Source organism: Mauremys reevesii, linkage group 17, assembly GCF_016161935.1.
Source record: "Mauremys reevesii isolate NIE-2019 linkage group 17, ASM1616193v1, whole genome shotgun sequence".
In the NCBI taxonomy this organism is placed as follows: domain Eukaryota; kingdom Metazoa; phylum Chordata; order Testudines; family Geoemydidae; genus Mauremys; species Mauremys reevesii.
Genome location: NC_052639.1, coordinates 36,381,738 through 36,406,689, shown reverse-complemented (window position 1 = coordinate 36,406,689; position 24,952 = coordinate 36,381,738).

Sequence of the window (24,952 nt, the reverse complement as noted above, 5' to 3'; positions counted from 1 at the left end):
GGGCCCCTTGTCAATGCTGTGATTGTTGATGGGTTACTAGTCTAGTTGCTCCTGTTCTTTCCTTAACCCCAGGCCTTTCTTCCCTCTGCCCAATAAGCTCCCTCACTTGTTGTGTTGTTACTGGGAGATTGTGATAGATTTGTACCCTTGTGCCTGGATGACAATCCTAGTCTGTTATTGGGCACCAAACACTTCCCAGGGCACAGCAGCCCTTGTGACTCAGGCACTAGGAGGGGCCCCCTGGGGTGGAGTCAGCAGGGGCCAAGAGAGTCCTGCACTTCGGACGGAAGAATCCCATGCACCGTTACAGGCTGGGAACCGCCTGGCTAAGCAGCAGTTCTGCAAAAAAGGACCTGGGGATTACAGTGGACAAGAAACTAGATATGAGTCAGCAGTGTGCTCTTGTTGCCAAGAAGGCTAATGGCATTTTGGGCTGTATAAGTAGACGCATTGCCAGCAGATCAAGGGACGTGATCATTCCCCTCTATTCGACATTGGTGAGGCCTCATGTGGAGTACTGTGTTCAGTTTTGGGCCCCACACTACAAGAAGGATGTGGAGAAATTGGAAAGAGTCCAGCGGAGGGCAACAAAAATGATTAGGGGGCTGGAGCACATGACTTATGAGGAGAGGCTGAGGGAACTGGGATTGTTTAGTCTGCAGAAGAGAAAAGTGAGGGGGGATTTGATAGCAGCTTTCAATTACCTGAAGGGGGGTTCCAAAGAGGATGGAGCTCAGCTGTTCTCAGTGGTGGCAGATGACAGAACAAGGAGCAATGGTCTCAAGTTGCAGTGGGGGAGGTCTTAGTTGGATATTAGGAAACACTATTTCACTAGGAGGATGGTGAAGCACTGGAATGGGTTCCCTAGGTGGAATCTCCATCCTCAGAGGTTTTTAGGGCCCGGCTTGACAAAGCCCTGGCCGGGATGATTAAGTTGGGGTTGGTCCTGCTTTGAGCAGGGGGTTGGACTAGATACCTCCTGAGGTCCCTTCCAACCCTGAGATTCTATGATTCTAAGGACCCAGGTTCCATCCCCCCTGAGGCAAGACAGGCCCATTGCTGAGAGGCTTTGTTGCCCCAGACTCACGGCTGCTCCCTGCTCAGTTCCAGGATGGACGTGCTGAGAAGGTATCTCAGGAGGAAGGTGGCCCGAGCCAGAGGGGACCAGCTGCCAGCGTCCCCAGACAGAGAGCTGCCCCTCCATCCGCATGGCATGGGAAGCAGGCCCCGGCCACCCCAGGCGATGGTCCTGCTCGGCGTTGCTCACTGGGAGGAAACCCGCACCCAGGGCTGGAGCTGAGCAGAGAGAGACAACATCCAGGCCGAGATGGAGGTGGCCTAAGTTCAATCTGGGCAGGCAGGACTCAGCCCATGGCAGGAGCCAGGCAACGCAGCTCTGGGTTTGCTTCTGCTGGAAGGCCTGCCCTCATCCCAGCTGCGTGGGCCAGCAGGAGGCATTCCCAGGGCAGGAGCTGGGGGATCGCTGCCTCAGCTGCTTAACTGTTGCCGGAGGAGAGCAGCTACTCTCTGGAGGTTCTCTGCAACACGGAGGCTGAGTGGTCCTCCACTGCAGGTGAGGAGACCCCCTGGGCATGGGGAGGAGCAAGGGCCATTAACACCCAGTCGCTCTGTCCCAGTCATTGTGGGGATCCCAGCCCAGGGGTCTGGCCAGAGCCACGTGAGCTCAATGACATCAGCGGGAGTTGCAGAGTCACCCCCTGCAATGGGGCATGGGGGGAGCTTCTGGGAAGTGGGTCCCTGATGATTTGGAGCAACTCCCAGGGAGGATGGGACAGTGAAGGGCCCACTCTGCCATGGGGCCACAGGGCTGAGGGTCTATGGGAGGGGCAGTGTGGGGAACTCTCTGCCATGGGTCATTGGGGCTGAGGGGTCTGTGGACGGGGCAGTGTGGGGATCTCTCTGCAATGGGTCCTGGGGCTGAGGGGTGTGTGAGAGGGACACTGTGGGGATCTCTCTGCCTTTCGATGCTTACATGGGAGGGAGAAACATTAAATCTGCTCTCCCCATCCTTTCTCACCCCTGTCCTTCCTCTTCCCCCCTCCCCAGCAAGAGTCACCCTCTGCCCTTGTCTCTCTGATGCAGAGACCCCCACAGACCAGTCAGAGAAGGACTTTGCCCCTGAGGAAAAGACAGAGGAGGATGAAGACCCTGACACAGAAAGAGAGGAAGAGGAGGAAGATCTAAAGACAGAGGAGGAGGAGAAGCAGGAAGAGCAAGTCCTGATTAGTGAAAAAGAGGAGGAGGTGGAGGAGCTAGTGATGAAAGAGGAGAACATTACCACTGAGGCGGAGGATGTCCTGGACACAGTGGAGAATGGGGAGGAGGAAATCTCTATAGAAGATAACTAGGAGGAGGATGAGAACCTGTTTGCAGAAAAGGAAGAAGAGGAGGAGAATGTGTCTGCAGAAAAGGAAGAAGAGGAGGAGGGGGGGGGGATGTGTCTGAAGAGAAGGAAGAGGAGAATCTGACTACAGAAGAGGAAAAGGAGGAGGAGAACTTGTTTGCAGAAGAGGAAGAAGAGGAGGAGGGGATGTGTCTGAAGAGAAGGAAGAGGAGCATCTGACTACAGAAGAGGAAAAGGAGGAGGAGAACTTGTTTGCAGAAGAGGAAGAAGAGGAGGAGGAGGAGGAGGAAGAACGTGTCTGCAGCAGAGGAAAGGAGGAGGAGGAGAATGTGTCTGCAGCAGAGGAAAGGGGAGGAGGAGACTGTGTCTGCAGCAGAGGAGAGGAGGAGGAAGAGAACTTGTCAGCAGAAGAGGAGGAGGAGGACCTCTGCACAGAAGAGGAAGAGGACTTGATCACTGAGGAGGAGGAAGAAGAAGGTAAAGGAAGAGGACGAAAGGAACACCTGATCATGGAGCAAAGGAAGAAGAGAAGGACCTGGCCATGGAGCAGGAAGAGGAGCACCTGCCTGTGGAGGAAGAGGAAGAGGACCTGGCCACAGGAGTGGAGCACCTGGCCATGGAGCAGGAGGAAGAGGAGGAGGACCTGGCTCCAGAGGAGAAAGAGGAAGACCTGGCCATGGAGAAGGACCAGGCCACAGAGGAGGACAAGGAGGATCTGGGTCAGGAGGAGGAGAAGGGAGAGGACCTGGCAATGGAGGAGGACGAGGATGTGGCCATGCAGGGGGAAGAAGAAGAGGCGGAAGAAGAGGTAGAGGACCTGACTATAGACTAGGAGGACCCAGGAATGGAGGAGGATGAGGATGTGCCGATGCAGGGGGAAGAAGAAGAGAAGGAGGTGGACCTGGCAATGGAAGAGTAGGAGCAAGAGGACCTGGCCAGAGAGGAAGATGAGAAGGAGGAGAACCTGGCCACGGAGAAGGAGCAGGAGGAAGAGGACCTGACCAGAGAAGAGGACGAGGAGGAAAAGGAGGAGGAGAACCTGGCCACAGAGGAGAGGGAGGATCCGGCCAGAGAGGAGGAAGTGGAGGAGGGGGAGGACCTGGCCATGGGAATGGAGCACGTGGTCATGGAGAAGAAAGCAGAAGAGGACGACTTGGATGAGGAGGAGGATAAGGAGGGCAAAGCCAAGTCCTCCTCCACCTCCATGGCCAATTCCTCCTTGCCCAGATGCATAATCCATTCCCATTGCCAGACTCTTGCCCGCGGTGACAATGAAGGAGCAGGAGAACTTCTGGGCTGCACAGTCGGGTGTCACGGGGACGTCTGTGGGAGCCATTGACAGTGTGTTCTGTGTGGGCCATTTTCCTTCTCTGACCCAGGGGTTCTCTGCTCCCAGAATCTCAGCCAGGGAGGCCACCCTGCAGAATATGGCCCTGCAGTTTGGTGATGGGCTGCAGGAGTCACCACGTAGCTGTGCAGCAGCCATAGCACCTGCATTGACCAGGGACCAAAACCTGCAGCCCTCACAGCCCAGGCTGCCCCCACGGATGGCAATGGGAGTGTAGCCTGGGCAACTAGCTGCTGGGCCAGGGCAGATAGAGAGGACTCAGAGATGCAGCAAACCAGTGGGCAGAGAAGTGAAGGAAGTAAGGGAAAGAGGAGAGCGAGGAGATCGGGGGAGCTGCTGCAGTCAAGGGACCCCAGCCAGAAGAGAGAAGCTGGGTGGGTTAGACACACAAAGTCCTGCATCTTGGCAGGGGTTAGACTAGATGAACCTTGCCAGAGGCGGCGAGTTATATGGGCCTGTGGTGCCGGGCTCCAGCAAATTCAGGGCCTCGAGGGCCCGGCTCCACCAATGTTCAGGGCAGGGTTTCTCCCCAGCCCGACCTGCCACTCCACGTGCCACCCCAGAGCATCCCCGGCCCTGCCTGCCACCCCACGTGCCTCCCCAAGCGTCTCTGCCTGCCCCTGCATCTCCACACTGTGCTCCTCACTGGCCGCTGCCACTGCAGGCTACAGGGGAGCGGCGCTGGGGGCAGGCTGAGGCGGCTGCTGCGCCTGTGGAAGTAGGAGGCGCATGGCAGCCTCCCCGCCCCCACCAGGTGACTCCAAGTCGAATCTGAGGGGAGGGGCTTATCCCGGTTGGACCTCCTGAGCAGCAGCCTGGTGGGGCCTGGGTGAGTGTCTTGTCCCTGGGGAATCCTCCTCTGGCCCCACCCCAGCCCCAGGGCAGCCTTCCTGCTGCACCCCAAACTCCTCATCCCTGGCCCAGACCCACACCCTGCACCCCCTCCTGCACCCCAACGCCCTGTCCCAGCCCAGAGCCTGCACCCAACACTCAAACCCCCTCTCACACCCAGCCCCCCAAACCCCCTCCTGCACCCCAAACCCCTGTCCCAGCCCAGACCCTGCACCTAGCACCCAAACCCCCTCCTAGAGCTTGTGCCCCCTTCTGCACCCAACGCCCAACCCCCTGTCCCAGCCCAGACCCTGCACCCAGCACCCAAACTCCCTCGTTTGTACCCTTTTCTGCTCCCAAACCCCAACCCCCTGTCCCAGCCCAGACCCTGCACCTAGCACCCAAACCCCCTCCTGCACCCCAACCGCCTGTCCCAGCCCAGACCCTGCACCCAGAACCCAAACCCCCTCCTAGAGCTTGTACCCCCTCCTGCACCCTGTCCCTGCCAGCAGGTATATGGGATCTTGGGGAACAATTACCACACAGGTGGGGTGCAAAATAAACTTTATTAAGAAAATACAAAACAGGGAAAATTCAATAGTGAGGGGTATGGGGTTGTTAAGGTAGACAATTGGGGAGGGGTTTCTTTTTGGTGAACAGTAAGGGGGTTTCAATAGTGAGGTACAACACAGTAGGATACAATACCGTGGGTAATCAGTTAACACTGAGGTATAAATGTAACAGGTAGCTAGCGATTTCTATGTAAGAAGGTGTGTCACAGCAGCATATAACCAACTAACAGTTATGGATAAAATGTGTTAAATAACAAACAATTTTAGGTAGAAATGTGTCACAGTGGTGTAATGCAGAATGTGAGGGGTGTCAGAGAGGAAAAAGTAACCAATGGGGTTTTGTGCTAGACCTCAGCAATACAATTGAGGTTTGGCAGTAGGAGCACAGAGACACAGACACACAGAGAACAAGCAGGCTAGGAAGACACAGAGAACAAGCAGTCTGTAAGTTTAAGCAGCAAGGACTTCAGGGAAGTTCAGAGGGTGATGCAGACGTGGGGGAAAAGGCAGCAAAACCTTATCTATCTTCTAACTTAATCAAACTTATATAAAATGACAAGCAGCTTATATGGAGCAACAAAACAACGAACTATAGCAAGGCAGGTGAGACTTACAAGCTTTACAATCTTAACAAACTATAACTTATTAAACTAAAGAAACAAAATCTGTGGTGCACCTTATGCTATGGGGAAGTTACAGAGGGCAGAGTGGTATGTGCCCCAGAATACAGCTCCCAAGGCAGCCCCCAAGGAAGCCAAGGGAGGTGGCTGCAGCAGTGGATACAGCTGAAAACAGTGAGTCCAAGGCAAAGCCCACAGGAGCAGAGCTTAGCAGCAGCACAAACTTATTTTCAGTGGCAGAGTGCCACAGAGTTTAAGAGAGGGGTTTTAAAACGCAGACCAAGGTTTAGCTTGAGTCTGTGTGCTGGGGAGACAGAGCCAGCAGCCAGGATAGGGGGGTGGGTAACAGAGGTTTTAAGACACAGACCAAGGTTTAGCTTGAGTCTGTGTGCTGGGGAGACAGAGCCAGCAGCTAAAATAATAAAATAAAGGTATAGAAAGTTTCACAGAGGGATTCTTACCATCCCCCAAGGCAGCAACAGAGGCAGAAGCAGCAAGAACATCAGAAGGCTTGGTACAGTCTTGATAATCAGGAGATCTCTCAGGCAGCAATTCGTTCTTCGTGGGGGGGGTTCAAAAACGGGGGTACGCTCAAAAATAAAACGAGAGCGGAGAAAGGACCCCCAGAATCCCTGGCTGATCAGACCAGGCAGCAATGCAAGAACCTTTCTGAAGTCTGTTCAAAATGTCTGTTTTTAAAGGCAAACCCTGGCAGCTTCCCGCCAGTAACTCTGATTGGTTCCCCTTCTCACAGGGAGGAGAGCAAGCAGGGAAAAACTGCAGGTAGCCACAGAGGCATGTTAGGACTAGTCCTGAGCCCAGAGGTATGACTCATGCCCAGGATCTTAAAAACACAATAGTCTTGCAGCTCTGGATAGAGCCTACCCTACACCCAGCCCAGGTTTTAACAAGGTGATAACAGGACTAACCCTTTGAACAGGGCAGTGGTCCCACTTAGCATAAGTGGCCATTCCTTTGAGAAGGGCAATGGCTTTTGTTAGACAACTTAAGGGGGCCCTCCCTTTGAAACAACTTAACAGCCAGGGAGGGGCGGCCACAGAGGAGAACAAGAACAAAATGGAGTAAGGGGACAGCTTTAAGAAACAAAATGGAGCTGTAACAGACATGCCCCCCTGGCCGACCTGAACGGGCTGTGAGGGGGATATCCCATGCAAAGACCAAAAAAAAAAAAGGTAAAAGAGAAAAGAAAAAAAAATAGGTGTTTTACAAGTCGTCGTCTTCGTAGTATGGAGGTGGTGGTTTGCTGCTGTCCAAGGGGATGGAGGAATACCTCACCTGCAAAGGCAGGGCTGACACAACCTTACGAATTAGCTGCTTGACCACTGCCATCCCCAACAAAAAGGCTACAAGAACAATAGCAACAGTAATAAGCCACTGCTTAATGGACTGAGCCCAGGACCCCAGCCCCCAGCTGGACCACTGGGCTTGCCACCAGTCCCACTGCTCACGCTCCTTGCGAATCTGGACGGCGAAGGAGGATAGTTGGTTAGCCACGGCTGAGATGTTGTTCCACCCAGGCTGGAGGCGCAGGCAACATTGTCCCTTAAAGCGAGGATCGAGGTCCTCCAAGGCAACACAAAAGTCCTTCTGTAGGATGGTCTGGATCAGAAGGCGGTTCTGCTCGGCGTAGTTAGCCAGGACTGTGAGAGCATCGCTGGTTCGACGAAACCCTTCGGCTGTGATGTTGGTGAGGGCCTCCAGACCAAGCGACAGTCCACGGATTTGCTGTAAAGTTAAACTGTAGGAGAGGGGGTTAAACTGTACATAGCCCTCTATGACCATCTCGGTGGCCGACTTAAGCCGCTCCCATGCGGTGGCTGCTCGTCGTTTGCGTGGTGAGGAGAAGAGGGGGCGACGGTGGTGAAAGAGTCCCCCTCCCTTTATGACAAGTTGCCCGATAGCGCATACCCCTTTCGGGAAGGCGGGTAGGGCAGTTCGGGCAATGTTGTTTCCACAGAGCCACACTTGTCCTGGGGAAGAGGGTAGAAACTGGTCATGGATGGACCTTTGATGGGGGGGTCTTTGGCCGGGTGGCGCATCGACCTCCATCCATAGTACGTGGGCAGCTCTGACCTGTCTCAGTTCTACATGGGTCCGAGCTGTGGATAAGTATTGGGTGGGGTTAAATACTGTACTTGTTGGAAGATGATTAATAAACCTGGTGAACTCAATGCGGTATCTTGAGCTCCCTTTCTTGGGGTTCGGGTTAGGACGAGGTCCTATGAACCACTGGGTGCAATTGGGATACTGTCCCAATTGTGTGGGATTGGAGAAGCCGAAGAACACGATGCAGGGGGCCGCCGGGAGTGGTCCTGTCACCGCAACAGGGGCAAATGAGTTGGGTCTTCGGTCGTCGCTGGTGGTGTTGCACGTGAACAGAGGCCGATGAACCCAATCTCTGTTGTTGCAGGCTGAAGCTGGATGCTGTGGAGTCAGGTTCGTGAGGGGGAGAAACTCCCAGAGGAAGGGGGACCCTCCCTCTGAGGCCTCTGGTCTTGTACAGGCAACGCAATCGTGCGATGGGGGGACATCTGACAGGTTCCCGATGAGGACCTCCTGTAGGGCGTAGGCTCTCAACCAGGCAACCAGGGGGTTTTCTCGAGGCGGGGCGGCAATCATGGTGACTGATTCCTATGAAGACATAAAAGAAAAAGTGGCCCATCTAGGACCTGTTATGACCGAACACTAAGCCAGTTGTGGTGGACCAGGTCAGGCTTGCCCCGTCCATCTATTTGAATATGATAGGTGTTAGGGAACCGGCCAGGTGTGATGATGGTGGCTGCTAGTGGAGTGCAGGTTCCCTGGGCATTGGGAATAGAGACCCACACTGGCTGAGAAATACTGTAGGCAGGTTTCCAAGGTTCCCGTGGTTTAGGAGCGATCTCTGGCCATCGGCTGTATGCTGCATTAAGGGAAATGAGGGTTTGAAGCAGGACCCGGTCCCACCCCTTGTAATCAGGGGTGCCAAGTATGGCCCGAATCTGGGTCTTCAGCATTCCGATCCGTCTCTCCACGACTCCGTTGCTTTGGGGGTGATATGGCAGGTGGGTGTGAATACGCACCCCCCACTGGGACACCGTCTGGTCTATAGCTTTACTGGTGAACGGTGGCCCTCCATCGGTCTGGATCTCTTCGGGTGCCCCCCAGGCAGCAATTACCTGGAGAAGGGCTACAGAAACAGCTGGTGCAGTAGATCGCCTGAGGGGAGAACACATTAACTGGCGAGACCCTAGGTCAACTATTACAAGGCCCTTTGGATACTGTTTTGCCCCCGGGAGGGGGCCAATGAGGTCCATCTGCCAGGTTTTACCCGGGCTAAAGTGCTCAGGGCTATAAGCACCATGAGCATAGACAGGCTTGTTAGTGATTCGTGCCTGTTGGCAGCTCAGACACCCTTGGACAGCTTGGGTGCACTGCTGCCTAGACACACTTGATGTTCGTCTCCCTCGGTCAGTCAACAGCTGATGTAGTGCACGGGCAGGCAGGTGCCCCCACTCTTTATGGAGCCAGGTGATGAAGGGATCACTGCAAGAGATAATGTTAACCTGGGATGTGTTACATTTATATTCTCGGAGTTGTAGATCCAGGCTGGAATGAAGAGGGTTACTGTCAGACCTGTGTGAAGGACAATGGGTAACAAACCATGGCAGCTTGGACTGTGCTGCCAGTTGAGTAACCTGTGCCCATATTTCTTCATGAGCGGTGGGCCGTCCTTCTCCCACCAGGATGGACACACAGTAGCTTGAGTCCACTCCCAGGACCACGCGTGTTTTCGGGTGGGCTGCCACAATGTGAGAGGCTGCCAACAGGATGCCTTCTGCTTCGGCCTTCTGAGCTGAGCTGGAAAAATCTAAGGGTTTAACTTTAAGGGTGTTACAGGTAGCACATAGCATTCCTGCTCGGGGAGAAGGCGATGTGCCCCCATCAGATACAATCCAAGGGGCATAGGCACTCAGTTGGGCAATAGCCCCCGGCTCAGTGGGAGCTGTGGTGGAGGAGGACTTGAGGGCCCAATGTCCAAATACCTCTTGGGCCTGGAAAACAAGTCGCTCCCAGGTAGCAGGGGCTCCCTGGAACTGGGGGGCTGGGGTGAAGGTGAGGTATGGGAGAAGCTCCACATGAGGCCCCCTTAGGGTGCCTGTGGCAGATTTACCCCATGGGAGAGCACACTGGACAGCAAGCATGGCAATGCCCACAGGCCCATAACGATATTCGGGTCCTGACAGCTTCCGAGCCAGATTGTGGACAGGAAGGTTCTCTTGGGACACAGTTGCAGCCACATGGTCTGAGGACACAGTGAGGGTAATCTCAATAGGATTGGTGGGATTCCACCGAGCCAAGGTGGGCCCAGAGCCCAACCAGGCAGCCAGGGAAGACACCGCCTGCTCGGCTTCTGGTGTCCAAGGGGTTTTAACGTTCCTGGCATATCGCTGTAAAACAGATAGTTGTGGCAACAAAGCAGCAGGGAGGAACTGTCTGTGATAGTTAATTACACCTAACACATGCTGTACTTCACGTCTGGGGGGAGCTACCCCCAGGGGGAAAGAATTGGTGAGTGGGTGGTAAGTTAAGTGGCGTAGCTGTCCCTTCTCTACAGTAAAACCTAAAAACTGAAAGGTAGAAGTAGCAGTGAGGACACTTTTAGACAAACTGAGGTTCCACCCATCGGTGGATAAAGCGTCCTGGACCTGTTCAGTGACCTTTTGTACTTCAGTCGGTGTGGGACCAGTTATGAGAATGTCATCCACATAGTAGACGACATGGACGTTGGGGAGGGATGGTACCTTTTCTAACGTGTGGGTTAGGGCCTCACTGGCACAGGCAGGTGAGTTTTTGTACCCTTGGGGACATGCTTGCCATTGATACTGGGCTCCCTGGTAAGCAAAGTTTAACAGTCCCTTGGGGTCATAGAGGGGGATTTGATAAAACATATCTTTTAGGTCTATTGTACAGGCCCATTGGTTAGTGTCATCCAGTAGGATGCGTTCTATAGTGGGGATATCCCATTTGGCAGCGAATGCTACTGACCGTGTGTGTTTGTTAGCAGCGCGATAATCTATAACCATTCTATACTCATTGGTCTTGTGTGGTTTTGGGATTCCCCATGCACTGGACAAGTATTTGCTCGCTGACACCCGCCGAATCTTATTATCTTTAAGCAGGGTCTCAATGAGCTGGGCAATGTGTGGTTGACCTTCTGGGGCTGTGGGTATGGGTCTGTATTTCCAGGGTGTGGGGTTGAGCAGTTCAGGCTCGTGGGGGGCACTGGCACCCGATAGGGTGACTGGTAGTGCATCGAGCACGGCTTTGGCCAGTTTAAAACGCCGTAGCTCCTGAACCCCAAGGAGTGGCGTGGGTCCCACTAGGGCCCGAAATGTTATTGGTGTGTGGTTTATGTGTGCATGTACCTTTACCTCTGAGCGGGGCTCTGTGCTATTGAGGCCTTGCACATAAATGGTGTGTCCTGTGGGAGTGTGAGGGACGTGAGGGGGTACAATGGATACCTGTGCCCCCGTGTCCAGCAAAAAGGGGATGACAAGACCCTTGTCAAAAACTAGCGGATAATAGGGACGGGGGTCCCCTGGCCGGGTGCTGGCCGCCGCCAAGCACCCGGCCGTTATTCGTTTTTTGGCTGGGAAGGTTCTGGGCGCTCTTCCCATCCCAGAGCTATGGCCAAGGCTCTTTGCTGCTCACTATTGAGCTTACGTACAACCTCCTTAGTGAGGCCCTTGTACAATAAGAACCCAAAAATTTTGCGTTCTGTAAATGAATGCTGTGAGTACTGGGACCTGGGTTGTGAACTGGTATGTGGTGGGGGTGGACTGGCGTGCGGTGGGGGTGGACTGATGGGTAGAGCTTGGGCTGAGGGCCATCTTATTTTCTCGAGGGCTTCATAGAGTCGCCCAATGGGGCGCCTAGCATACCCCCTTAGCCACAGAACTGCCCCAGTGTCAGGGGTGGTACTGCTATCCATGGCTAAGTCAATGGCAGCTTCGGCTATGGGTATCTCGGTGGGGTCAATAACATGCCTGAAAGCATTGACCTGGTTAATCTGGGCCTGAGTAAGTCCGAGAGGGTGTTGGGTAGGGGACCACAGCATGATGGACCCCCCTGCGATGGCACATCTCAGGGAAGGGATATCCTTGACACTTCCTCTGGGGACTTGGATCCCTTGAAGGGAGTGCTGTAAATGGAGGAAGGCCAGGGCTGGGGCAGTCAGGGGCCATGCAGTGTTAGATATCACCAGGCTCCCTGAGAGACCCCTGGACCAGCTACTGGTCCTGGCTAATACTAGGCCCTCTTCCCTATCCACTAACTCCTGTCCATTTTCCAGAGCCAGGCGGCCTAGCCACAGTAGTGGTGGCTCATTGGCCCCCCTAGCGGTGTCTGAGATGAACTCCTTCATCTCTGCTTTGGAGCGGGGCCGGAGTTCTGTCACCTGTGTGGTGTTGCCCTGGTCATCAATCTTTATACGACTGATGGATACTGGTAGGGCTTCACCAGAGGTGACAGTGGGTGCAGGTTCATGGGCTTGGGCTTCTAGAGGGGCTGAAGGTAGGGCTGGGTATAGTGGGGTTTTCTTGAGGGGAGATGAGGCCTCTGGGCGGGTATATGGGGGTGGTTTTTCAGGGAATTTATTGGGACTGGGCAGGCTTGGGGTCAGTGGTGGTCCCTCCTGGCTAGGCTGGCTAGTGGCCTCCTTGGCCGAGGTCATTAGGGCCCCATGGAAAACAGTTAGTTTGTCAAGGGCCTGAGCCAGGATCTCATAGGTAACTGTGGCTACCTTCTGGGGCTTATATATGTCATGCCACAGTTTCTTGGGCTTTCGAATTTCATCCAGCTTTTGCACCAGTTCTGTTAATATCTGGTGGGTGGGGGACCCCTGCAAAATTCGAGGTTCAGGGGTGAGCTTAGATGGGGCCCCCCCGCAGGCTTTCATGACCCTTCCCACCTCTCTCCAGAGGCGGGTGGGATCTGAATCTGCGGCTGGCTCTCCTGCCTTAGTGCAGACTGGCCGGAGGCTGGAATCAGCAGGGCTGGCCCTGAATGTGGGGTGGCAGGTTAGGAGGCACCCCACATCAGTGAGCCCCAGGTGGGTGGTATACACCCTGGAGCTCTGGCCATTGCCAATAGTACAGACCCATTCTAGGGCCTCAGGCTGCTGTTTACTTTGCAGCAAGTGGTATTGTAGGTGGTTGGTCTGGTCTTCCTCTGTCCCAGAGGTCTTGGCCTCTTTCCAGGGACAGGGATGGCAGTAATTGTTACCCCAAGATCCTGTTCGTGACGCCATGTCCCTGCCAGCAGGTATATGGGATCTTGGGGAACAATTACCACACAGGTGGGGTGCAAAATAAACTTTATTAAGAAAATACAAAACAGGGAAAATTCAATAGTGAGGGGTATGGGGTTGTTAAGGTAGACAATTGGGGAGGGGTTTCTTTTTGGTGAACAGTAAGGGGGTTTCAATAGTGAGGTACAACACAGTAGGATACAATACCGTGGGTAATCAGTTAACACTGAGGTATAAATGTAACAGGTAGCTAGCGATTTCTATGTAAGAAGGTGTGTCACAGCAGCATATAACCAACTAACAGTTATGGATAAAATGTGTTAAATAACAAACAATTTTAGGTAGAAATGTGTCACAGTGGTGTAATGCAGAATGTGAGGGGTGTCAGAGAGGAAAAAGTAACCAATGGGGTTTTGTGCTAGACCTCAGCAATACAATTGAGGTTTGGCAGTAGGAGCACAGAGACACAGACACACAGAGAACAAGCAGGCTAGGAAGACACAGAGAACAAGCAGTCTGTAAGTTTAAGCAGCAAGGACTTCAGGGAAGTTCAGAGGGTGATGCAGACGTGGGGGAAAAGGCAGCAAAAACCTTATCTATCTTCTAACTTAATCAAACTTATATAAAATGACAAGCAGCTTATATGGAGCAACAAAACAACGAACTATAGCAAGGCAGGTGAGACTTACAAGCTTTACAATCTTAACAAACTATAACTTATTAAACTAAAGAAACAAAATCTGTGGTGCACCTTATGCTATGGGGAAGTTACAGAGGGCAGAGTGGTATGTGCCCCAGAATACAGCTCCCAAGGCAGCCCCCAAGGAAGCCAAGGGAGGTGGCTGCAGCAGTGGATACAGCTGAAAACAGTGAGTCCAAGGCAAAGCCCACAGGAGCAGAGCTTAGCAGCAGCACAAACTTATTTTCAGTGGCAGAGTGCCACAGAGTTTAAGAGAGGGGTTTTAAAACGCAGACCAAGGTTTAGCTTGAGTCTGTGTGCTGGGGAGACAGAGCCAGCAGCAGCCAGGATAGGGTGGGGTAACAGAGGTTTTAAGACACAGACCAAGGTTTAGCTTGAGTCTGTGTGTGGGGAGACAGAGCCAGCAGCTAAAATAATAAAATAAAGGTATAGAAAGTTTCACAGAGGATTCTTACCATCCCCCAAGGCAGCAACAGAGGCAGAAGCAGCAAGAACATCAGAAGGCTTGGTACAGTCTTGATAATCAGGAGATCTCTCAGGCAGCAATTCGTTCTTCGTGGGGGGGGGTTCAAAAACGGGGGTACGCTCAAAAATAAAACGAGAGCGGAGAAAGGACCCCCAGAACCCCTGGCTGATCAGACCAGGCAGCAATGCAAGAACCTTTCTGAAGTCTGTTCAAAATGTCTGTTTTTAAAGGCAAACCCTGGCAGCTTCCCGCCAGTAACTCTGATTGGTTCCCCTTCTCACAGGGAGGAGAGCAAGCAGGGAAAAACTGCAGGTAGCCACAGAGGCATGTTAGGACTAGTCCTGAGCCCAGAGGTATGACTCATGCCCAGGATCTTAAAAACACAATAGTCTTGCAGCTCTGGATAGAGCCTACCCTACACCCAGCCCAGGTTTTAACAAGGTGATAACAGGACTAACCCTTTGAACAGGGCAGTGGTCCCACTTAGCATAAGTGGCCATTCCTTTGAGAAGGGCAATGGCTTTTGTTAGACAACTTAAGGGGGCCCTCCCTTTGAAACAACTTAACAGCCAGGGAGGGGCGGCCACAGAGGAGAACAAGAACAAAATGGAGTAAGGGGACAGCTTTAAGAAACAAAATGGAGCTGTAACAGACACACCCCAACCGCCTGTCCCAGCCCAGACCCTGCACCCAGAACCCAAACCCCCTCCTAGAGCTTGTACCCCCTTCTGCTCCCAAACCCCAAACCCCTGTCCCAGCCCAGACCCTGCACCCAGCCCCCAAGCCCCCTCCTGCACCCCAACCCCCTGTCCCAGCCCAGACCCTGCACCTAGCACCCAAACCCCCTCCTGCACCCCAACCCCCTGTCCCAGCCCAGACCCTGCACCCAGAACCCAAACTCCCTCCTAGAGCTTGTACCCCCTCCTGCACCCCAACCCCCTGTCCCAGCCCAGACCCTGCACCCAGCACCCAAACTCCCTCGTTTGTACCCCTTTCTGCTCCCAAACCCCAACCCCCTGTCCCAGCCCAGACCCTGCACCTAGCACCCAAACCCCCTCCTGCACCCCAACCCCCTGTCCCAGCCCAGACCCTGCACCTAGCACCCAAACCCCCTCCTGCACCCCAACCGCCTGTCCCAGCCCAGACCCTGCACCTAGCACCCAAACCTCCTAGAGCTTGTACCCCTTTCTGCTCCCAAACCCCAAACCCCTGTCCCAGCCCAGACCCTGCACCCAGCCCCCAAGCCCCTCCTGCACCCCAACCCCTGTCCCAGCCCAGACCCTGCACCTAGCACCCAAACCCCTCCTGCACCCCAACCCCTGTCCCAGCCCAGACCCTGCACCCAGAACCCAAACCCCTCCTAGAGCTTGTACCCCTCCTGCACCCCAACCCCTGTCCCAGCCCAGACCCTGCACCTAGCACCCAAACCCCTCCTGCACCCCAACCCCTGTCCCAGCCCAGACCCTGCACCCAGAACCCAAACCCCTCCTAGAGCTTGTACCCCTTCTGCTCCCAAACCCCAACCCCTGTCCCAGCCCAGACCCTGCACCCAGCCCCAAGCCCCTCCTGCACCCCAACCCCTGTCCCAGCCCAGACCCTGCACCTAGCACCCAAACCCCTCCTGCACCCCAACCCCTGTCCCAGCCCAGACCCTGCACCTAGCACCCAAGCCCCCTCCTGCACCCAACCCCCTGTCCCAGCCCAGACCCTGCACCCAGAACCCAAGCTCCCTCCTAGAGCTTGTACCCCTCCTGCACCCCAACCCCTGTCCCAGCCCAGACCCTGCACCCAGAACCCAAACTCCCTCGTTTGTACCCCTTTCTGCTCCCAAACCCCAACCCCCTGTCCCAGCCCAGACCCTGCACCAAGCACCCCCACCCCCGCCGGCCCCCCCACCCCCAGTCCCAGCCCAGACCCAGCACCGAGCACCCAAACCCCTCCTGCACCCCAACCCCTGTCCCAGCCCAGACCCTGCACCCAGAACCCAAACCCCTCCTAGAGCTTGTACCCCTTCTGCTCCCAAACCCCTGTCCCAGCCCAGACACTGCACCCAGCCCCAAGCCCCTCCTGCACCCCAACCCCCTGTCCCAGCCCAGACCCTGCACCCACCCCAAGCCCCCTCCTGCACCCCAACCCCTGTCCCAGCCCAGACCCTGCACCCAGCACCCAAACCCCCTCCTGCACCCCAACCCCCTGTCCCAGCCCAGACCCTGCACCCAGAACCCAAACTCCCTCCTAGAGCTTGTACCCCCTCCTGCACCCCAACCGCCTGTCCCAGCCCAGACCCTGCACCCAGCACCCAAACTCCCTCGTTTGTACCCCTTTCTGCTCCCAAACCCCAACCCCCTGTCCCAGCCCAGACCCTGCACCTAGCACCCAAACCCCCTCCTGCACCCCAACCGCCTGTCCCAGCCCAGACCCTGCACCCAGCACCCAAACCCCCTCCTGCACCCCAACCCCCTGTCCCAGCCCAGACCCTGCACCCAGAACCCAAACTCCCTCCTAGAGCTTGTACCCCCTCCTGCACCCCAACCGCCTGTCCCAGCCCAGACCCTGCACCCAGCCCCCAAGCCCCCTCCTGCACCCCAACCCCCTGTCCCAGCCCAGACCCTGCACCCAGCACCCCAGCCCCTCCTAGAGCTTGTACCCCTTCTGCTCCCAAACCCCAAACCCCTGTCCCAGCCCAGACCCTGCACCCAGCACCCAAGCCCCCTCCTGCACCCCCACCCCCGGTCCCAGCCCCGACCCTGCACCGAGCACCCCAACCCCTCCTGCACCCCAACCCCCTGTCCCAGCCCAGACCCTGCACCCAGAACCCAAACTCCCTCCCAGAGCTTGTACCCCCTTCTGCACCCAACCCCCTGTCCCAGCCCAGACCCTGCACCCAGAACCCAAACTCCCTCCTAGAGCTTGTACCCCCTTCTGCTCCCAACCCCCAACCCCCTGTCCCAGCCCAGACCCTGCACCCAGCACCCAAACTCCCTCCTGCACCCCAACCCCCTGTCCCAGCCCAGACCCAGCACCCCGCCCCCAAACCCTCTCCTAGAGCTTGTACCCCTTCTGCACCCAACCCCAACCCCTGTCCCAGCCCAGACCCTGCACCCAGCACCCAAACCCCTCCTAGAGCTTGTACCCCCCAAACCCCTGTCCCAGCCCAGACCCTGCACCTAGCACCCAAACCCCTCCTGCACCCCAACCCCTGTCCCAGCCCAGACCCTGCACCCAGCCCCCAAACTCCCTCCCAGAGCCTACACCCCAAACCCCCTTCTTCACCCAAACACCCTCCCTGGACCTTGCAGTGCCTTCTAACCTGGTGGGTCTATAATTCTTTGATTCTAGCATCTGTCACCTCAAAAGAAGGGCTGGCGTGTCTGGATTTCCTCCGCATCCTCTGCAGTGAAGACAGAAGCAAGGAACTTTTTTAGCTTCGCCGCAGTGGCCTGGTCTTCCTGGAGTGCTCCTTTAGCACCGATCGCCTAGTGGCTTTGCTGACCGTTTGGCAGACTTCCTGCATCCCATGTACCCCCTCCGCAAGCAAAAACAAGGAGCGCCGCCCCCCCTCCGAGCGTCACACCGCCCAAGGCCCCGCCCCCGAGCGTCACCCAAGCCCCGCCCCCCGAGCGGCGCCCCGCCCAGTCCCCACCCTGAGCATTGCCCCGCCCAAGTCCCCGCCCCTCGAGCATCATGCTGCCCAAGACCCCGCCCCCTAGCGTCACCCAAGCCCCGCCCCCCAAGCGGCGCCCCACCCACATCCCCGCCCCCGAGCGGCACGTCGCCCAAGTCCCCACCCCAGCCGAGCACCGCCCAAGTCCCCGCCCCCAACACGGCACCACACCTCCTAAGACCCGCCTCCCCCCAGCGCCGCCTGGCCAAACAAAAAAAAATAAAACCAACCCCCGAGTGCCCCCCTCCCAAGATGCCGCCCCAGCCCGTGCTTGGTAGGCTGGTGCCTGGAGCCGGCCCTGATCCCATGTACTTAACAACCCTTTGCTGTTAGTTGTTGTGCCTTGGCTAGTTGCTCTTCACGTTCATTTTTGGCCTCTGCCCTATACTTTTCATTGGACTTGCCAGAGTTTACGCTTCTTTGTCTTTTCCTCACTAGGATTTGACTTGCCAATTGTGAAAGGTGCCTTTTTAATGATCTTAGAAAGGCTCTAGCGGCTGCACCAGCGCGAGCCTCTCCTAAACAAGGCCTGCCATTTTACTTGCACCTGGCAACTACTCCAGCAAGCACTGGAGCTGTTTTGCTGCAAAAACAAATTGGCCAGGTGAGACCGATGGCCTATGGTTCCAAAACTCTCAGTGAGGTGGAGGCAAGGTTTTCAGCTTGCGAACGTGAGGTATTCGCCCTGGTATGGTCCCTAACACATTGGGAATATTTAAGTGGCACAGCTCTCATTGTGGTGAGGACATGCCATACTCCAGTAAAATATGTCATCTCTGGAAGAATTAATGAGGAAGGGTATCCTCTCCCGGCTGGCGGATGGACTCTAAGTCTGGTCAATCGGGATATTCGTACTGAGAAGATCCCCCCCATACGAGAATCCTTCCCTATGCTCCGATTACCGCAGGAGATGAGCACGAATGTCCGTTGCCAGATCCTGATTTAGACTTACTATCTCCATTCTTCTTAGCAACATCCTGGGAAGAAGTACAAGGAAAAGGGTTAACACTCTGGGCAGTTGATGGGAGTGCTTGTCACCACGAAGGGCATCCTGTTGCAGGGTTTGCTGCAATCCAGGAGGGGACACAGCAAGTGGTGCAGGGTACGGTGAGGCCGCCGTCAGCACAAGCTGCACAATGAATTGCGGTCCTGGCAGTATCGTCTGGGGTAGCACCTGAGGAAAACATCTGTCTGTGTTCTGCTTCTAGTTGGGTGGTTCAAGCCCTTCCCATCTGGAAGAAAAGAGTTCAAAGTAAAAGCCCATACGAAGGGGGTCGGTTCTGGCCACGCTTGACAATCAGGCCAATCAGCTAGCAAAACAAGCTGCTAGGTTAGGATCAGCATATACATGGGATAAGACCCAATTTCAGCTGCTGTAGTTAAGATGCCGTCTCCAGATGTGTCAGCAGGCCATGGCATCTTGACCCTGCAAAAACAGGATAATGATCTCCAAGCCCTTTTAACAGCAGGGAAACATCAAGGATATGTAAGGACAAAAACGGATTGATTATAGCAACATCACCAAACTGTGAATTACCTGTACTGGTTATGCCAATAACTCCACGAAAAGAACTAATAACTGTAGCTCATGGCCAGGGACACTATGCTGCGTCCAAAACTTTGGAACGGGTGTCTAAGTGGCGTGGTTGCCTAACATAAAGGAGGAAATACTGGAACAAACCTTTTCTCGATTTGGTATCCCATCAGAAATAGATTCAGACAGAGGACCACACTTTGTGGGTGAAGTCACAAAAGCGCTGTGTGCGGCCTTAAACATCAAACAGCGGTTGCACATAGCTGCTCACCCGCAAAATCTGTTATCGTCGAGAGGCTAATAGAGCCATGAAAACTGCTCTTAGAAAAGTAATAGATGTGCAAGGAAGGGATTGGGATAGCAAACTCCCATATATCCTAGCGGCCATGCGATCTACTAGAACTGTGTGAGGGTTTTCACCGCACGAGATGCTAACTGGGAGAATTATGCACACCCTGAACTTTAGTGGGTGGGAGGAGTTCCACCGGATGAGTACCTTCCCAGGGTGCAAATAGACTTATACATGTCACAGTTGCTAGACACCATCAGCAGTCTTCAACATCGAGTAGCTCCTCAACTAAAAGCTAATAACCAAGTCATTAGTGCTTGGTTAGGCCACATTAATGATGTAGGATGGGTGGTTGGTACAAAGGTAATGTTTAGGTATTATATAGAAAAGGCCATGTCCTTAGTCCTCGTTGGGTGGGTCCAGTTATCATAACAAACGGAGCAAGTGCCTCTGTATATCAGGTTCAAATACCAGCAAAGAAGGGGATCAAATTAAAGTGATTCCATAGCAGCCAGGTAAAGGAATGGAAAGGAAATCAACCCATTTAACTGTGCCAATCATATTTTCTCTTCCATTCCTAGATCGACATGACCGCCATCATCCTATTCTCTATGTATATAGGTTGCACTGTATTTGTTAAGGTTTGGTTAATTGATTTGGTTGAAGGTGACCATCTGTTCTGTATAACAGGGAGTCATTATGCCACAGAGGATCCCATGGCCACCCTGGATCCTTTGGAACAAAATGACCCCATTTCTGTTTTAATGATCAAGGAAGAACCGTGCTGTGTGCTCAAGTGGGTCAAAGAAAGATCGAACAAGGCAGGTATATTTCAAGCAGTAATTTCAGAAATGTGCCTTAACTATCAGGCTGCACCTGTGGGATGCAGAGAAAAACAGAAATGTCATGTAAGTGGGATATAGTAAAACCTCTTTGGGAATTGTACCAAACTTAGGGTGCCCAACAGTTCTCAGATTTGCGGTTGCATTAAATTGAAGTACCTGAGCATGTACCATGGGGTGGGTTTCTGGAAATATATCAGCTCCTTGGGTTCATGAAAGACCTAGTGCCATGTTCAGAATTAGTACTCCAGCACAGTCCTTCCTTCTCGGCTCTCAATGTACTGTTGTATCCACACCTTCTTGCAATAGTTCGTCTATGCAGGGAAATGGATGTAAAGCAGGAAGAGTCTTTTCATTGTAAAACTTTCTACTGCAGTAAGATCAAGGTTAAATTTTCCCGTAAATAGTTAGACTTGTATAGGGAGGTTTAAAATGAATGTTACAACGGCAGACTCTGGTAAATGGTCTATGGTAGGTCCGTATGGAATAAGAGTATACCAATTTGTTTTGGTTCTTCCTTCTCCTATTCCTAGTTTAACTGGTCCCGTGGTAATTAGGGAAGAAGCAAATCAAACAGTTATTACACATCCCCAGTCTGCGATAAGGAATGTTTTAATCAGCACTACCCTCTGTAATACTATGGTTGTATTTGGGTTCAATGCAAATTTTTCGCCATGTGACAATTTATTCATCGGGTGGGTCATAATTTGGCAAAGCCACAGGTGTCGGCAGTTACATCTTTTAAAACAGGTGTAACACCGACAAGAGGGGAAATGTTAATTTCAGTATACATGTTTGCCGAATTATTCTGTATAAAAGTTAAAATAAGTTCTGTAAATCAAAAGGCCATTTTGTTTTGGTAAAGGACAAGGCGACCTCCATTGGGGTCAGGTTCTTGTTCCTCAGTACCTAGAAAAGGCGGGAAAGTGGGAAGAGCAGGAATCTGACCTTGCCCAGCAACAGCTCCTACAGAGACCAATGAGGGAGGGGCCAGGGCACTGGCTCTTGAGCTTTTGAGCTGTCAGAGGTGCAGGTGGCTGCTCTCTCTCCTGGTGCGGTACAATCTTGCCACTGGCTATGGGCCTGCAATAGCTACTTACTAATTAAGTTGGGGTTGTTTGTTTGTTGTTTTGGGAAAGCAAACTTGCATACACGGACCTGGTCCGATTAGTTAGATCAATCGTGCACTCAGGACGACGCAAAGCGGGTTAGGGTGGGAGTTAAGATAGGGATACGTACCTGTCTGTTTCATCTGTTGTCCACGGTCAGTGTTCACTACTGGCTTCTCTTTTCTGGATCCTGCACCCTTTATCGCTGATGTCTGTAAAGATAGAACATCTTGTATTATAAGTGCCTGTGTGTTATTCCGAATCTCCAGAATCATTAATCCATTCCCCTTTCCATTCCTTCCTCTCCCCTTAGCAAATAAAGTGTTGTTGTTTTATTTTATAGCTTTGTGTGTGTGGAGTTCATTAAAGTCAGCTCTGATAGATGGCCTTAAAAGGGGGACTCAGCGGAGATAAACTGTAAGGCTCCCGAGATCTTCTGATCAGATCGGCCTAGAGAGATAAAAATCCTTACGCTTGTTGAACCTCATCAGATCTCTTTTGGCCCAGTCCTTCTTGAGAGTGGGAAGGGGCTGGGACAGCAGCTTAAAGCCACATCTCCCAGGGCAGCACAGCACAGCGTGCAGCGCAGGGGCACATTTCAGTTAGTTTCACTTTGTGCAACTTAACCCTGAGGTTCTCAGCCCTGTGAATGAGACTGTGGAATTACCCAGCCCGTGGGAAAGACTGTGAGTGTAAAATATTCCCAGGGTTGTTCCATCCCTGGGGGACCATCTGCCTCTGGAGGCTGGGGATGGAATCAGGACCTTTCACTGCCAGGCTTCTGCTTATGACCAGGACTACGTCAGCCGTGATCAAGTCTAAACAGTGACTTCCAATGAGCCTTAGCCCACCGACTGTTGTTAACGGGCAAGGCGGAAAGGCCTCAATTTACAACAATGGCCTAATTTTGGGTACCTCAGTTTCTCCCTTTGAACTACAGGACTGCAGGGAACTTGTTCCAACTGCAGCCACAGCTGCATGTGGAGTCCTTGGGCACTGCAGGTGTCCAGCCCCTACGCATGTAAAGGCAGGATCCCATATTTGGATCTGACATCAAGAGACATTCTTGAAATCTGGCCCCAGCCCACCACTGTGCTCTGCCTCCCATGCTGCCCAGGGTGGGCCAAAGGGGCTGTAGGGAAGGGGTAAAGCCCTCCCCCACCCTGGGAAATTCCTCCCACACAGGTGCCACTTGTGCCTCCCCCCAGCAGCTGTAGGCACAAGGAGTGCTCGGGGAGGGGGGAGCATGGACAGGCTGGAGGGGGAGGGGGTGGAGCAGGGATAGAGGGGTGTGACCAGGGTGAAGCTGCACCTCAGTTTTATACAGGGCCGCCGAGAGGGGGGGGCAAGAGGGGCAATTTGCCCCAGGCCCCGGGCCCCGCAGGGGCCCCTACGAGAGTTTTTCGGGGCCCCTGGAGCAGGGTCCTTCACTCGCTCCGGGAGCCCCGGAAAACTCTTGCGGGACCGGGCCCTTGGAGCTTCTTCTGCTCCCGGTCTTCGGCGGCGGGGAATCCTTCCGCTCTGGGGTGGAAGGACCCTCTGCTGGCGAATTACTGCCGAAGCGGGACCCGCCGCCGACGTGCAGCCCGGTCTTCGGCGGTAATTCGGCAGCAGGGGGTCCCCGCCACGGGTCTCCGGGGCACTTCGGTGGCGGGTCATGAAACGGAAGGGCCCCCCGCCACCAAATTACCGCCGAAGTGGGGGCCCCTGCCGCCGAAGACCCCAGGCCCCCGGAATCCTCTGGGCGGCCCTGGTTTTATACCCTGGCAAAGCCACTAACACCATTAAAATGAGTGCAGCACACTACTCAGCTGAGCTGCAACCTCTATATTAACCATGTAGTTAAAGTGCTGCAGCGTCGTACTCAGGGAACTAGCAGCATCTGCAGCAGCATCTCTGCTCAGCCCAGCTTCCCCAGCACAGCTGAATTCCCTCCTTCTCCCAGACGGCTGCTTTCCGACTCCTGCCCCAGTCCCCTCGGGCTGCTCCCAGATCCCCTCCTGCAGTGGAATGGACACGTGGCCTGAGAGCCCTGGACACTGGATTTCTCTGTTCACCCCACACCATGGACCCTGCAGGAGCGCTAGTGCAAGCTCCCCTCACCCGCTGCCCTTGATCACTGGTTTGCAGCCCCCAGCTGGGGGAAAGCTCATTCTCCATGGACCAATGAGTCCCTGGTCTCTCTGCTGGGACTCACAGACAGGGAGAAAATCGGTGCAGGCCTTGCTGGGTGTGGTTACGGGTGACGGGGTCACCTACCCCACTAGGGCCCAGGCCGAGATCCCAGCACATTCCACGCTAGCCCCTGACCTGCCATCAGATGGACTTTCAGCTTCTGTCCCTGTGGTGGGGGGAGGCATTGGGTCATTGCCCTGGGGGAGCTGCTGGGCGAGGGAGGCGATTTACCTGCTCACAGACCCAATGGGCTAGTTTTACTTTGGTTATTATAGTTGAAAAGTCATGGAAGATGGGAGAGATTCCAGCAGACTGGAAAAGGGCAAATGTAGTTCCCATATATGAAAAAGGAAATAAGGACAAGCCAGGCAGTTACAGACCAGTCAGCTTAACTTCTGCACCAGGGAAGATAATGCAGCAAACAATTCAGGAATCCATCTGAAAACATCTAGAAGATAATAGGGAGAGAAGCAATAGCCAGCTTGGATTTATCAAGGACAAGTTGTGTCAAACCAGCCCCCGATAGCTTTCTTTGACTGGGTAACAAACCTTGCGGATGGGTTGATGCGGCAGATATTGTTTATCTAGACTTTAGGAAGGCTTTCAATGCAGTCTCACATGACCTTCTCCTTAACAAACTAGGGAAATACAACCTAGATGGAACTACTCTAAGGTGGGTGCATAACTGGTTGGGAAACTGTTCCCAGAGAGTAGTTATCAGTGGTTCACAGTCAGGCCGGAAGGGCATAAGGAGTGGGGTCCCACCATGCTCAGCTCTGGGTCCAGTTCTGTTCAATATCTTCATTCATGATTTAGATCCTGGCATAGAGAGTACAGTTACATAGTTTCAGAGCAGCAGCCGTGTTAGTCTGTATCCACAAAAAGAACAGGAGTACTTGTGGAACCTTAGAGACTAACAAATTTATTTGAGCATTAAGCCACTGAGCCATCCCACCCCCACTCCAGGGGCAGCCATGTGCTGGGGAATGACGCAGGGCAACAATTTCCCACCTACACAAGGACAAATCGCTGCAGATAACACGGTGGAAAATGCCCCTCACGAGAGAAGATTTTAAACTGACGTTTGAGACTCATGGGGAGAACGGGGGAAATCGGGGGAGACGG